Genomic DNA, 14613 nt, shown 5'->3' on the forward strand with positions numbered 1-14613 from the left:
GGGGCGAGTGGAGCAGCCCCCGGGTGTCCCTGAGCGCCCCCTGGCGTTTGCTGAATAGGGGGTCCCAGCCGCCAATGTGGCCGCCCGGGTGCCCGGGGGAGCCGCCTGGGGTGGCCCTGTGCAGCCCCCGTGCGCCCCTGAGTGTTTTTCAGTATCTGGCCGAGACACCCCCTGACCCTCCGACGGTGTCCGTTTGGAGCGCCTGGTGCCTGGGCACCCCCTGAGTGTTTTTCAGTATCTGGCCGAGACACCCCCTGACCCTCCGCCGGCGTCCGTTTGGAGAGCCTGGTGCCTGGGCACAGACCGCGGCAGCTCCCGCTGGCCGCATTGACAGAGAGGGCTGAAAAAATGACAAAGTCCGAAAATGCCTGAGAACCGGGAAGGGGACAAACCGGCGGCTCCAGGCCGAGCCGGAGTTCCAGGAGGTCGGCATGATTTTGCCGGTTTCCCCATAGGATGTGCCAAGTTGCCAAAATGGGGGAACTCAAAAAAGCACCCCCGCCAGATGTATGTAGGGGGGCTGGATGGTCGATAGGGAGTGGGTGCCTGGCAGCAGGGGCCACCCCGCGCAGGTGCCCCGGGGGGCCCGCGGGGGGCCCCCGAAGACACCCCCCCCCAGCACTCGCTGAAAACCCCGTCCGAGCCGCCCGCGCTGCCCGGAGGGAGTCCCGGGAGGCCGGGCACGGCCCGCAGGTCTCTCCCTCTGCCCCCCGGTGAGGTTTGCACGGGGGGAAAAGTTTCAAAGTCCCAACGGGGGCGAGAGACGGTGCCGGCGAGGGGTGGCGGGCTGCTCCGCGGACCCGGGGGAAGCCCGGGGAGGGCGGCCCGAGGGCGCGGAGGGCCCCCTGAGAGTGCCTACGGGTAGTAGGTGAGAAACCCTGCCTGTCCCTCCCACGGGGCCGGGCAGGGACCCCGGGAGGCCGGGCAGAGCCCGCAGGTCGCCCCCTTCCCGTCCGATGAAGCTCGCACGGTCAGAAAAGTTTCAAAGTCCCAACGGGGGGAGAGTGTTGACGGCGAAGGGGTGCTGGCTGCCCCTGGGGCCGGGCTGGAGCCCCTGGAGGTCGGGCTGGGGTTGTGGAGGGGCCCCCTGAGAGCACCCAACAGCAGTTGCTCAAGACCCTGCCTGAGCCTCCGGTGTGCCCGGGCATGAACCCCAGGAGGCGGGGAACAGCCGTGGCAGCCCCTGCTGAAGTCCTTGGCAGTTGGCAGAGGCGAGTCTTGGGGGAAAAAAAACGACAAAGTCCAAACGCTCCAGGCGCCGGCCAGGGGGGCGGACGTGGCTGGCCTGGCCGGCGGGTGCTGCGGCTGCCGGGGCTGAGCCGAGTGTCGATGCATCTCCTGAGAACCGGGAAGGGGACAAACCGGTGGCTCCAGTCCGAGCTGGAGTTCCAGAAGGTCGGCCTGACTCTGGAGGTTTTCCCCCTGGCTTTTCCCCATAGGCCAAAAGGGGGGAAGTCAAAAAAGCACCCCCGGCAGATGTATGCAGAAGGGGCTGGGGGGTGACGGAGAGCGGGCTGTTGGCAGCTGCGTGGTGGCTGCAGGGGTGGGCCTGGGCGGCTGCGGTGGGCCCCCTGAGTGCACCTGCCCGTGGTGGCTGAAAACCCAGGCTGAGCCTCCGATGTGCCCGGGCAGGACCCCAGGAGGCCGGGCACAGAACGCCGGTTGCCCCCCATTGCCGTTTGACGAAGCTTGCACGGTCAGAAAAGTTTCAAAGTCCCAACGGGGAGAGAGTGTTGACGGCGAGGGGGTGCTGGCAGCTCCAGCGGCCGGGGGCAACCGCTGGAGGCTGGGCCCGGACTGCGGCAGCCCCCCTTGCGGTCGAACAAAGTTTGAGGAGACGAGTCATGAAAATGACAAAGTCCAAACGCTCCAGGCGTGCCGTCCAGGGGGGCGGACCCAGCTGGTCGGACCGGCGGGAGCTGCGGCGGCCGGGGAAGAGCCGAGTGTCAATGCAGGTCACGAGAACCGGTATGAGGGTAAACCTGGCCGCTCCGGGCCGAGGCACGGTTCCAGGAGGGCGGAAGGAGCGGGCCCGCTTCCCCTGATAGCGCCGACGGCGGTAAAATAAGGCCTCGCAAAACGTCAGCACGAACACCTTGTCGGGGTATAAGGGAACGAGCGGTGTGCGGTCTTTGACAAAGTGACAGTGTTTCTCAAAAAAGCACCCCCGGCAGATGTGTGCAGACGGGGCTGGCTGGTGTGGGAGAGCGGCGGGCTGTTGGCAGCAGTGTGCTGGCTGCAGGGGTGGCCCGGGGCGGCTGCGGAGGGCCCCCAAAGCGCACCTACCAGTGGTGGCTGAAAACCCCCGCTGAGCCTCCGATGTGCCCGGGCAGGACCCCAGGAGGCCGGGCAGAGCCCGCCGCTTGCCCCCTTGCCGTTTGACGAAGCTTGCACGGTCAGAAAAGTTTCAAAGTCCCCACGGGGGGAGAGTGTTGACGGCGAGGAGGTGCTGGCTGCTCCAGGGGCCGGGGGCAACCCCTGGAGGCTGGGCACGGACTGCGGCAGCCCCCCTTGCAGTCGAACAAAGTTTGAGGAGACAAGTCATGAAAATGACAAAGTCCAAACGCTCCAGGCGCCGGGCTGGGGTGCGGACCCGGCTGGCCGGGCTGGCGGGAGCTGCGGCGGCCGGGGCTGAGCCGAGTGTCAATGCAGGTCCTGAGAACCGGGAAGGGGACAAACCGGTGGCTCCAGGCCGGGTTGGAGTTCCAGGAGGTCGGCAGGACTCTGGAGGTTTTCCCCTTGGCATTTTCCCATTGGCCACAATGGGGGAAGTCAAAAAAGCACCCCCAGCAGATGTATGCAGAGGGGCTGGCGGGTGACGGAGAGCGGGCAGTTGGCAGCTGTGTGGTGGCTGCAGGAGGTGGGCCTGGGCGGCTGCGGAGGGCCCCCAAAGTGCACCTACCAGAAGGGGCCCAAGACCCAGGCTGAGCCTCCGATGTGCCCGGGCAGGACACCCAGGAGGCGGGGAGCAGCCCCCGCTGAGGTCCATGGCATGTGCCAGAGGCGAGTCTTGGAGAAAAAACGACAAAGTCCAAACGCTCCAGGCGCCGGGCAGGGTGGCGGACCCGGCTGGCCGGGCCGGCGGGGGCTGCGGCTGCCGGGGCTGAGCCGAGTGTCAATGCAGGTCCTGAGAACCGGGAAGGGGACAAACCGGCGGCTCCAGGCCGAGCTCGAGTTCCAGAAGGTCGGCCTGACTCTGGAGGTTTTCCCCCTGGCTTTTCCCCATAGGCCAAAATGGGGGAAGTCAAAAAAGCACCCCCAGCAGATGTATGCAGAGGGGCTGGGGGGTGATGGAGAGCGGGCTGTTGGCAGCCGTGTGCTGGCTGCAGGGGTGGACCTGGGCGGCTGCGGAGGGCCCCCTGAGTGCACCTGCCAGCGGTGGCTCAACACCCTGGCTGAGCCTCCGATGTCCCCGGGCAGGACCCCAGGAGGCCGGGCACAGACCGCAGCCTGCCCCCTTGCCTTTTGACGAAGCTTGCACGGTCAGAAAAAAGTTTCAAAGTCCCGACGGGGAGAGAGTGTTGAGGGCGAGGGGGTGCCGGCTGCTCCAGGGGCCGGGGGCAACCCCTGGAGGCTGGGCACGGACCGCGGCACACCCCCTTGCGGTCGAACAAAGTTTGAGGAGACAAGTCATGAAAATGACAAAGTCCAAACGCTCCAGGCGAGCCGGCCAGGGGTGCGGACCCGGCTGGCCGGGCCGGCGGGAGCTGCGGCTGCCAGGGTTGAGCCGAGTGTCAATGCATGTCCTGAGAACCGGGAAGGGGACAAACCGGTGGCTCCAGGCCGGGTTGGAGTTCCAGGAGGTCGGCCTGACTCTGGAGGTTTTCCCCCCGGCCTTTCCCCTTAGGCCAAAATGGGGGAAGTCAAAAAAGCACCCCCGGCAGATGTGTGCAATGGGCTGGGGGGTGATGGAGAGCGGGCTGTTGGCAGCTGTGTGGCGGCTGCAGGGGTGGGCCTGGGCGGCTGCGGAGGGCCCCCAAAGTGCACCTACAAGTAGGGGCCCAAGACCCAGGCTGAGCCTCCGAAGTTCCCCGGGCAGGACACCCAGGAGGCGGGGAGCAGCCCCCGCTGAAGTCCACGGCATGTGCCAGAGGCGAGTCTTGGAGAAAAAAATGACAAAGTCCAAACGCTCCAGGCGTGCCGGCCAGGGGGGCGGACCTGGCTGGCCGGGCCGGCGGGAGCTGCGGCTGCCGGGGTTGAGCCGAGTGTCGATGCAGGTCCTGAGAACCGGGAAGCGGACAAACCGGTGGCTCCAGGCCGGGTTGGAGTTCCAGGAGGTCGGCAGGACTCTGGAGGTTTTCCCCTTGGCATTGTCCCATTGGCCACAATGGGGGAAGTCAAAAAAGCACCCCCAGCAGATGTATGCAGAGGGGCTGGGGGGTGATGGAGAGCGGGCTGTTGGCAGCCGTGTGCTGGCTGCAGGGGTGGGCATGGGCGGCTGCGGAGGGCCCCCTGAGTGCACCTGCCAGCGGTGGCTCAACACCCTGGCTGAGCCTCCGATGTCCCCGGGCAGGACCCCAGGAGGCCGGGCAGAGCCCGCCGCTTGCCCCCTTGCCGTTTGACGGAGCTTGCACGGTCAGAAAAAGTTTCAAAGTCCCAACGGGGAGAGAGTGTTGAGGGCGAGGGGGTGCTGGCAGCTCCAGGGGCCGGGGGCAACCCCTGGAGGCTGGGCACGGACTGCGGCAGCCCCCCTTGCAGTCGGACAAAGTTTGAGGAGACAAGCCATGAAAATGACAAAGTCCAAACGCTCCAGGCGCCGGCCAGGGGGGCGGACCCGGCTGGCTGGGACGGCAGGGGCTGCGGCTGCCGGGGCTGAGCCGAGTGTCAATGCAGGTCCTGAGAACCGGGAAGGGGACAAACCGGCGGCTCCAGGCCGAGCTCGAGTTCCAGAAGGTCGGCCTGACTCTGGAGGTTTTCCCCCTGGCTTTTCCCCATAGGCCAAAATGGGGGAAGTCAAAAAAGCACCCCCAGCAGATGTATGCAGAGGGGCTGGGGGGTGATGGGGAGCGGGTGTTTGGCAGCAGTGTGCTGGCTGAAGAGGTGTGCATGGGCGGCTGCGGAGGGCCCCCTGAGTGCACCTGCCAGCGGTGGCTCAACACCCTGGCTGAGCCTCCGATGTCCCCGGGCAGGACCCCAGGAGGCCGGGCACAGACCGCAGCCTGCCCCCTTGCCGTTTGACGAAGCTTGCACGGTCAGAAAAAGTTTCAAAGTCCCAACGGGGAGAGAGTGTTGAGGGCGAGGGGGTGCTGGCAGCTCCAGGGGCCGGGGGCAACCCCTGGAGGCTGGGCACGGACTGCGGCAGCCCCCCTTGCGGTCGAGCAAAGTTTGAGGAGACAAGTCATGAAAATGACAAAGTCCAAACGCTCCAGGCGTGCCGGGCAGGGTGGCGGAGCCGGCTGGCTGGGCCGGTGGGAGCTGCGGCTGCCGGGGCTGAGCCGAGTGTCGATGTATGTCGTGAGAACCGGTATGAGGGTGATCCTGGTCGCTCCGGGCCGAGGCACGGTTCCAGGAGGGCGGAAGGAGCGGGCCCGTTTCCCCTGATAGCGCCGACGGCGGTAAATTAAGGCCTCGCAAAACGTCAGGACGAACACCTTTTTTGCATATAAGGGAACGAGCGGTGTGCCGTCTTTGACAAAGTGACTATTTCTCAGAGTGCTGGAGTGGGGACCGCTCAAAGTCAAAGCTCCGCGGCCGCCCCTCTGCCACCTCCCCGGGAGCAGAGTCGTCGAGCGCGAGTGTCCCCACTCCGCCTGTCCAGGCCGCGGGGCCGACAGGCTGGCTGGCTGCCCGGGGAGACCCCGCTCTCCGAGCGGCCGGGCGCCACGTTTCGAGAGGTGTGCGAAGCCACCTTGGGGGCCTGCGGAGGCCCCCCTGAGAGCGCCTCCAAGCCCTTGCTGAGAACCCTGTCCTAGATGCCTGCGCGGGCAGGCGGGACCCCACCAGGAGGCCGTGCACAGCCCGCGGCAGCCACTGCTGAAGCCCAGGGCAGTTGGCAGAGATGAGTCTTTGAAAAAAAATGACAAAGTCCAAACGCCTCCAGGCGCCGGCCAGGGGGACGGACCCGGCTGGCCGGGCCGGCGGGAGCTGCGGCGGCTGGGGCTGAGCCGAGTGGCGATGCATGTCCTGAGAACCGGGAAGGGGACAAACCGGAGGCTCCAGGCCGGGCGGCAGTTCCAGGAGGTCGGCCTGACTCTGGAGGTTTTCCCCCTGGCATTTTCCCATTGGCCAAAATGGGGGAAGTCAAAAAAGCACCCCCAGCAGATGTATGCAGAGGGGCTGGCTGGTGATGGGGAGCGGTCTGTTGGCAGCAGTGTGCTGGCTGCAGAGGTGTGCATGGGCGGCTGCGGAGGGCCCCCTGAGTGCACCTGCCCGTGGTGGCTGAAAACCCAGGCTGAGCCTCCGATGTGCCCGGGCAGGACCCCAGGAGGCCGGGCACAGAACGCCGGCTGCCCCCTTGCCGTTTGACGAAGCTTGCACGGTCAGAAAAGTTTCAAAGTCCCAATGGGGAGAGAGTGGTGACGGCGAGGGGGTGCTGGCTGCTCCAGGGGCCGGGGGCAACCCCTGGAGGCTGGGCACGGACCGCGGCCGCCCCCCTTGCAGTCGGACAATGTCTGAGGAGACAAGTCATGAAAATGACAAAGTCCAAACGCTCCAGGCGCCGGCCAGGGGGGGCGGACCCGGCTGGCCGGGCCGGCGGGGGCTGCAGCTGCCGTTGCTGAGCCGAGTGTCAGTGCAGGTCCTGAGAACCGGGAAGGGGACAAACCGGTGGCTCCAGGCCGAGCTCGAGTTCCAGGAGGTCGGCCTGACTCTGGAGGTTTTCCCCTTGGCTTTTCCCCATTGGCCAAAATGGGGGAAGTCAAAAAAGCACCCCCGGCAGATGTATGCAGAGGGGCTGGCTGGTGATGGGGAGCGGGCTGTTGGCAGCGGTGTGCTGGCTGCAGAGGTGTGCATGGGCGGCTGCGGAGGGCCCCCTGAGTGCACCTGCCCGTGGTGGCTGAAAACCCAGGCTGAGCCTCCGATGTCCCCGGGCAGGACCCCAGGAGGCCGGGCAGAGCCCGCCGCTTGCCCCCTTGCCGTTTGACGAAGCTTGCACGGTCAGAAAAGTTTCAAAGTCCCAACGGGGAGAGAGTGTTGAGGGCGAGGGGGTGCTGGCAGCTCCAGGGGCCGGGAGGGAGGCCCTGGAGGTGGGCCTGGGGGGTGTGGCGGGGCCCCCTGAGAGCACCTACCAGCAGTTGCTCAAGACCCTGCCCGAGCCTCCGGTGTTGCAGGGCAGGACACCCATTGGCGGGGAACAGCAGGTGGCAGCCCCTGCTGTAGTCCTTGGCAGTTGGCAGAGATGAGTCTTTGAGAAAAAACGACAAAGTCCAAACGCTCCAGGCGCCGGGCAGGGTGGCGGACCCGGCTGGCCGGGCCGGCGGGGGCTGCGGCTGCCGGGGCTGAGCCGAGTGTCAAGGCATGTCCTGAGAACCGGGAAGGGGGCAAACCAGTAGCTCCAGGCCGGGCTAGGGTTCCAGGAGGTCGGCCTGACTCTGGAGGTTTTCCCCCTGGCTTTTCCCCATAGGCCAACATGGGGGAAGTCAAAAAAGCACCCCCGGCAGATGTATGCAGAGGGGCTGGCGGGTGATGGGGAGCGGGCTGTTGGCAGCCGTGTGCTGGCTGCAGAGGGCCCCCGAGGTGCTGCACCTACCAGTAGTTGCTCAAGACCCCCCCTGACCCTCTGGTGTTGCAGGGCAGGAAACCCAGGAGGCGGGGAACAGCCCGTGGCAGCCCCTGCTGAATCCCACGGCAGTTGGCAGAGATGAGTCTTTGAGAAAAATGACAAAGTCCAAACGCTCCAGGCGTGCCGGCCAGGGGGGCGGACCCGGCTGGCCGGGCCGGCGGGAGCTGCGGCTGCCGGGGCTGAGCCGAGTATCGATGCATGTCGTGAGAACCGGTATGAGGGTAATCCTGGGCCCTCCGGGCCGAGGCACGGTTCCAGGAAGGCGGAAGGAGCGGGCCTGTTTGCCCTGATAGCGCCGACGGCGGTAAATTAAGGCCTCGCAAAACGTCAGGACGAACACCTTTTTTGCATATAAGGGAACGAGCGGTGTGCCGTCTTTGACAAAGTGACTATTTCTCAGAGTGCTGAGAAGGGAGTGGGGACCGCTCAAAGTCAAAGCGCCGCGGCCGCCCCTCTGCCACCTCCCTGGGAGCAGAGTCATCGAGCGCGAGTGTCCCCACTCCGCCTGTGCAGGCCGCGGGGCCGACAGGCTGGCTGGCTGCCCGGGCAGACCCCGCTCTCCGAGCGGCCGGGCGCCACGTTCGAGAGGTGTACGAAGCCACCTTGGGGGCCTGCGGAGGCCCCCCTGAGAGCGCCTCCAAGCCCTTGCTGAGAACCCTGTCCTAGATGCCTGCGCGGGCAGGCGGGACCCCACCAGGAGGCCGTGCACAGCCCGCGGCAGCCACTGCTGAAGCCCGGGGCAGTTGGCAGAGATGAGTCTTTGAAAAAAAATGACAAAGTCCAAACGCCTCCAGGCGCCGGCCAGGGGGACGGACCCGGCTGGCCGGGCCGGCGGGAGCTGCGGCGGCTGGGGCTGAGCCGAGTGGCGATGCACGTCCTGAGAACCGGGAAGGGGACAAACCGGTAGCTCCAGGCCGGGCTAGAGTTCCAGGAGGTCGGCCTGACTCTGGAGGTTTCCCCCCTGGCTTTTCCCCATAGGCCAAAGCGGGGGAAGTCAAAAATGCACCCCCAGCAGATGTATGCAGAGGGGCTGGCTGGTGATGGGGAGCGGGCTGTTGGCAGCGGTGTGCTGGCTGCAGGGGTGGCCCGGGGCGGCTGCGGAGGGCCCCCGAGGTGCACCTACCAGCAGTAGCTCAAGACCCTGCCTGAGCCTCCGGTGTTGCAGGGCAGGACACCCAGGAGGCGGGGAACAGCCCGCGGCAGCCCCCGCTGAAGTCCATGGCATTTGCCAGAGGAGAGTGTTGGATGAAAAAACGACAAAGTCCAGACGCTCCGGGCGCCGGCCAGGGGGACGGACCCGGCTGGTCGGGCCGGCGGGAGCTGCGGCTGCCGGGGCTGAGCCGAGTGTCGATGCATGTCGTGAGAACCGGTATGAGGGTAATCCTGGGCCCTCGGGGCCGAGGCACGGTTCCAGGAAGGCGGAAGGAGCGGGCCCGCTTCCCCTGATAGCGCCGACGGCGGTAAAATAAGGCCTCGCAAAACGTCAGGACGAACACCTTTTTTGCATATAAGGGAACGAGCGGTGTGCGGTCTTTGACAAAGTGACTATTTCTCAATGTGCTGAGAAGGGAGTGGGGACCGCTCAAAGTCAAAGCACCGCGTCCGCCCCTCTGCCACCTCCCTGGGAGCAGAGTCATCGAGCGCGAGGGTCCCCACTCCGCCTGTGCAGGCCACGGGGCCAACAGGCTGGCTGGCTGGCTGCCCGGGCGACCCCCCCCCTCCGAGATGCCGGGCCGGGGCAGACTGTGCAAACGAGCGCGGGCGTGTTTTCTTCCCCTGGGGTGGAGCCCTTCCACCCCACGCCGTCCGAGGCCCGTTGGCCTCGGGCGGCCTGCCTCCGAGAGTGGGAGAGAGACGGAGGACGGCGGCCCGCGGCGGCGCGAGGCGTCCCCGTTGTTCCACCACGGCTGCCAGCCGGTCGATCCTGCCGGTAGCCTGGGCTTGTCTCCGCTCCGCCTGTCCAGGCCGTGGGGCCCACAGGCGGCTTGCCCGGGAAGACCCCGCTCTCCGAGCGGCCGGGCGCCACGTTCAAGAGGTGTACGGAGCCACCTGTGGGGGGTCTGCGGAGGCCCCCCCTGAGAGCGCTGATAACCCTGTCCTAGCTGCCTGCGCGGGCAGGCGGGACCCCCAAGAGGCCGGGCACAGCCCGCGGCAGCCCCCGCCGAAGTCCACGGCAGTTGGCAGAGACGAGTCTTGGAGAGAAAACGACAAAGTCCAGACGCTCCAGGCGCCGGCCAGGGGTGCGGACCCGGCTGGCCGGGCCGGCGGGAGCTGCGGCTGCCGGGGCTGAGCCGAGTGTCGACGCATGTCGTGAGAACCGGTATGAGGGTAATCCTGGGCCCTCGGGGCCGAGCTACGGTTCCATGAAGGCGGAAGGAGCGGGCCTGTTTCCCCTGATAGCGCCGACGACGGTAAAATAAGGGCTCGCAAAACGTCAGGACGAACACCTTTTTTGCATATAAGGGAACGAGCGGTGTGCGGTCTTTGACAAAGTGACTATTTCTCAGAGTGCTGGAGTGGGGACCGCTCAAAGTCAAAGCACCGCGGCCGCCCCTCTGCCACCTCCCTGGGAGCAGAGTCATAGAGCGCAAGTGTCCCCACTCCGCCTGTGCAGGCCGCGGGGCCAACAGGCTGGCTGGCTGGCTGCCCGGGCGACCCCCCTCCGAGATGCCGGGCTGAGGCGTAGGCAGCCGCCTCCATCACCACCACCCAAGGCGAGAGAGTGGGTCAACGGGAGAGCCGTCGCGGCCGGGGGACCCTCGCCGCGCCCATGTCCGGGGAAGGACCACAAGGGCCCTGCTCCCCGGCGCCCCGGCGAGCGGGTTCACCCTCGGCGCGTACGGCTCTCGAGGATGGGGAAGGGACGCGCGTGGGCGTCCCTCCCGTCCCCCGCGGAAGAAGGCGAGCGACTCTGCGCGTCGGGACACCCCGCGGAGCCCCCTGCGGGGGGAGTACTCCGGGGGAGAAGCGTGGCGCAGGGGGTGCAGCCCTTTCCCAGGCCACCGTGCGACGGCGTCGGTGGGGCCGACGCCGAGAGAGAGAACGATCCGGGCTCTCCCGCCTCAGGGCGGCCGAGAGCGGGGCACGGGCCCCACGTTTGGTGAAGGTTTTCCCGAAAGCGAAGGACCCCCGCCTGTCCCCTCGGGCTCCGGCCGATGCGGGCGGTCCAGGGCGGGGATAGGGGACGGCGGCCTGCGGACGACGCGCTTTATCCCCAGAAGGAGCGAGGCATGAGGGGGTGTTCCACCCCCGCCGGCCGGTCTCGCTCCTTCTCCGGGCTACCCCTCGGCGGAGTAAAGACCCCCGGGTCAACGCTCCCGCGTCCGGGCGCCGGCGCGCGTCCCCTTCCCGCGGGGGGTGGATCCCTTCCACCCCCGGCCGTCCGAGGCCCGTGCGCCTCGGGCGGCCTCCCTTCCGAGAGAGGGAGAGAGAGAGACGGAGGACGGTGGTCCGCGACGGCGCGAGGCGTCCGTGTTGTGTTCCCCACGGCGGCTACCCGGTCGATCCCGCCCGCCGGTAGCCTTGGCTTGCCCCCGTTCCGCCTGTCCAGGCCGCGGGGCCGACGGGCTGTCTGCCCGGGTAGACCCCGCTCTCACCGAGCGGCCGGGCGGCCACGTTCAAGAGGTGTACGAAGCCACCTCGGGGTGGAGCCCTTCCACCCCTGGCCGTCCGAGGCCCGTGCGCCTCGGGCGGCCTCCCTTCCGAGAGAGGGAGAGAGACGGAGGACGGTGGTCCGCGACGGCGCGAGGCGTCCAACTTGTGTTCCCCACGGCGGCTACCCGGTCGATCCCGCCCGCCGGTAACCTTGGCTTGTCCCCACTCCGCCTGTCCAGGCCGCGGGGCCAACAGGCTGTCCGCCCGGGTAGACCCCGCTCTCCGAGCGGCCGGGCGCCACGTTCAAGAGGTGTACGAAGCCACCTTGGGGGGGCTGCGGTGCCCCCCACCCCTGAGAGTGCCTCCCAGGCCGAGGGAGCCCGGCGGTCGAGTGTCGTAGGAAAGCGCGTGCCACGGCTGTGTCGGTCACAGGGGCCAGAGGTAGTTTGGGCAACGGCTTAGATCCGTATGAAGCTCATCCTTTCCGGCCTGTTCTGGCGGCGGCTAGGCGCGCGCGCGCGAATGGCACGACACCCCTGGTTCCAGCGAGGCGACGGCGCCCCGCACCCCACTCTCCGGGCCGAGCAGAGCCCCCGAGCGCAAGAGTCCCCGCTCCGCCTGTCCAGGCCGCGGGGCCAGCAGGCTGTCTGCCCGGGTAGACCCCGCTCTCACCGAGCGGCCGGGCGCCACGTTCAAGAGGTGTACGAAGCCACCTTGGGGTGGAGCCCTTCCACCCCTGGCCGCCCGAGGCCCGTGCGCCTCGGGCGGCCCCCCTTCCGAGAGAGGGAGAGAGACGGAGGACGGTGGTCCGCGACGGTGCGAGGCGTCCAACTTGTGTTCCCCCACGGCGGCTACCCGGTCGATCCCGCCCGCCGGTAGCCTTGGCTTGCCCCCACTCCGCCTGTCCAGGCCGCGGGGCCGACGGGCTGTCTGCCCGGGTAGACCCCGCTCTCCGAGCGGCCGGGCGCCACGTTCAAGAGGTGTACGTAAAGCCACCTTGGGGGGCTGCGGTGCCCCCCGCCCCGAGAGTGCCTCCCATTCCGAGGGGAGCCTGGCGGTCGAGTGTCGTAGGAAAGCGCGTGCGCGGCTGTGTCGGTCACACGGGCCAGAGTTAGTTTGGGCAACGGCTTAGATCCGTATGCAGCTCAACCTTCCCGGCCTGTTCTGGCGGCGGCTAGGCGCGCGCGAACGTCACGACGCCCCAGGTTCCAGCGAGGCGACGGCGCCCCGCACCCCGCTCTCCGGGCCGTGCAGAGCCCCCCCGAGCGCAAGAGCCCCCGCTCCGCCTGTCCAGGCCGCGGGGCCGACAGGCTGTCTGCCCGCGTAGACCCCGCTCTCACCGAGCGGCCGGGCGCCACGTTTAAGAGGTGTACGAAGCCACCTTTGGGGGGGCTGCGGTGGCCCCCTGCCCCGAGAGTGCCTCCCAGGCTGAGGGAGCCCGGCGGTCGAGTGTCGTAGGAAAGCGCGCGCGCGGCTGTGTCACACGGGCCAGAGTTAGTTTGGGCAACGGCTTAGATCCGTATGCAGCTCAACCTTTCCGGCCTGTTCTGGCGGCGGCTAGGCGCGCGCGAACGTCACGCCGCCCCAGGTTCCAGCGAGGCGACGGCGCCCCGCACCCCGCTCTCCGGGCCGTGCAGAGCCCCCACGAGCGCAAGAGCCCCCGCTCCGCCTGTCCAGGCCGCGGGGCCGACAGGCTGTCTGCCCGCGTAGACCCCGCTCTCCGAGCGGCCGGGCGCCACGTTCAAGAGGTGTACGAAGCCACCTTAAGGGGGCTGCGGTGGCCCCCTGCCCCGAGAGTGCCTCCCAGGCTGAGGGAGCCCGGCGGTCGAGTGTCGTGGGAAAGCGCGCGCGCGGCTGTGTCACACGGGCCAGAGTTAGTTTGGGCAACGGCTTAGATCCGTATGCAGCTCAACCTTTCCGGCCTGTTCTGGCGGCGGCTAGGCGCGCGCGCACGTCACGACGCCCCTGGTTCCAGCGAGGCGACGGCGCCCCGCCACCCCACTCTCCGGGCCGAGCAGAGCGTCCGCTCTCGCTCCTTGGAGCAGAGCCCCCGAGCGCAAGAGTCCCCGCTCCCGCCTGTCCAGGCCGCGGGGCCGACAGGCTGTCTGCCCGGGTAGACCCCGCTCTCACCGAGCGGCCGGGCCGCAACGTTCAAGAGGTGTACGAAGCCACCTTGGGGGGGCTGCGGAGCCCCCCCTCCCCATGAGAGCGCCTCACAGGCTTTGCTGATAACCCCGTCCTAGCTGCCTGCGCGGGCAGGCGGGACCCCCAGGAGGCCGCGCATAGCCCGCGGCAGCCACCGCTGAAGTCCACAGCAGTTGGCAGATAGGAGTCTTGGAGAAAAAAACGACAAAGTGCAAACGCTCCAGGCGCCGACCAGGGGCGCGTACCTGGCTGGCCGGGCCGGCGGGAGCTGCGGCTGCTGGAGTTGCACCGAGTGTCGATGCATGTCGTGAGAACCGGTATGAGGTTGAACCTGGGCCCTCGGGGCCGAGGCGCGGTTCCAGGGAGACGGAAGGAGCGGGCGTGTTTCCCCTGATAGCGCCGACGACGGTAAAATAAGGCCTCGCAAAACGTCAGGACGAACACCTTTTTTGCATATAAGGGAACGAGCGGTGTGCGGTCTCTGACCAAGTGAGTATTTCTCAAACTCGAAGCACCCGCGGCGGCCTCCCCTCTGCCGCCACCCCGCACCCTCCTGGGGCAGAGCCACCGAGAGCAAGAGTCCCCCCCGCACTCCGCCTGCGCAGGCCGCGGGGCCAGCAGGCTGGCCGGCTTGCCCGCCCGGGTGACCCCCCTCCGAGACGCCGGGCGGAGGCCTTCCCACGCGAGAGAGTGGGTCGACGTGAGAGCCGACGCGGCCAGGGGACCCTCGCCGCGCCCCTGTCCGGGGCAGGACCTCAAGGGCCGAGCACCCCTACCGAGCCCCGGACGAACTCCGGCGAGCAGGTCCACACGCCGGCGTACGGCCCTCGGCGACGGGGAAGGGACGCGCGGGCGCCCCTCCCGTCCCCCGAGCCAGAGTCCCGCCCTTGGCCCCCTCCGCGGGGTCACAAGGACGGGCGACCCCCTTCGGTCTACCCTCCCGCCGGGAGGTTGGCTTCGCGCAGACGGTCCGAGGCGGAAGAAGGCGAGCGACCCTGCCGCCGCGACACCTCGCGGAGCCCCCTGCGGGGGGAGCACTCCGGGGGACGCGTGGCTCAGGGATGCAGCCCTTTCCCAGGCACCGTGCGATGGCGTCGGGGGTCGACGCCGAGCGACAACGACCCGAGCTCTCCCGCCTCAGGGCGGCCGAGAGC

The sequence above is a fragment of the Eleutherodactylus coqui genome, unplaced genomic scaffold (genome assembly GCF_035609145.1).
Source record: "Eleutherodactylus coqui strain aEleCoq1 unplaced genomic scaffold, aEleCoq1.hap1 HAP1_SCAFFOLD_885, whole genome shotgun sequence".
Taxonomy (NCBI): Eukaryota; Metazoa; Chordata; class Amphibia; order Anura; family Eleutherodactylidae; genus Eleutherodactylus; species Eleutherodactylus coqui.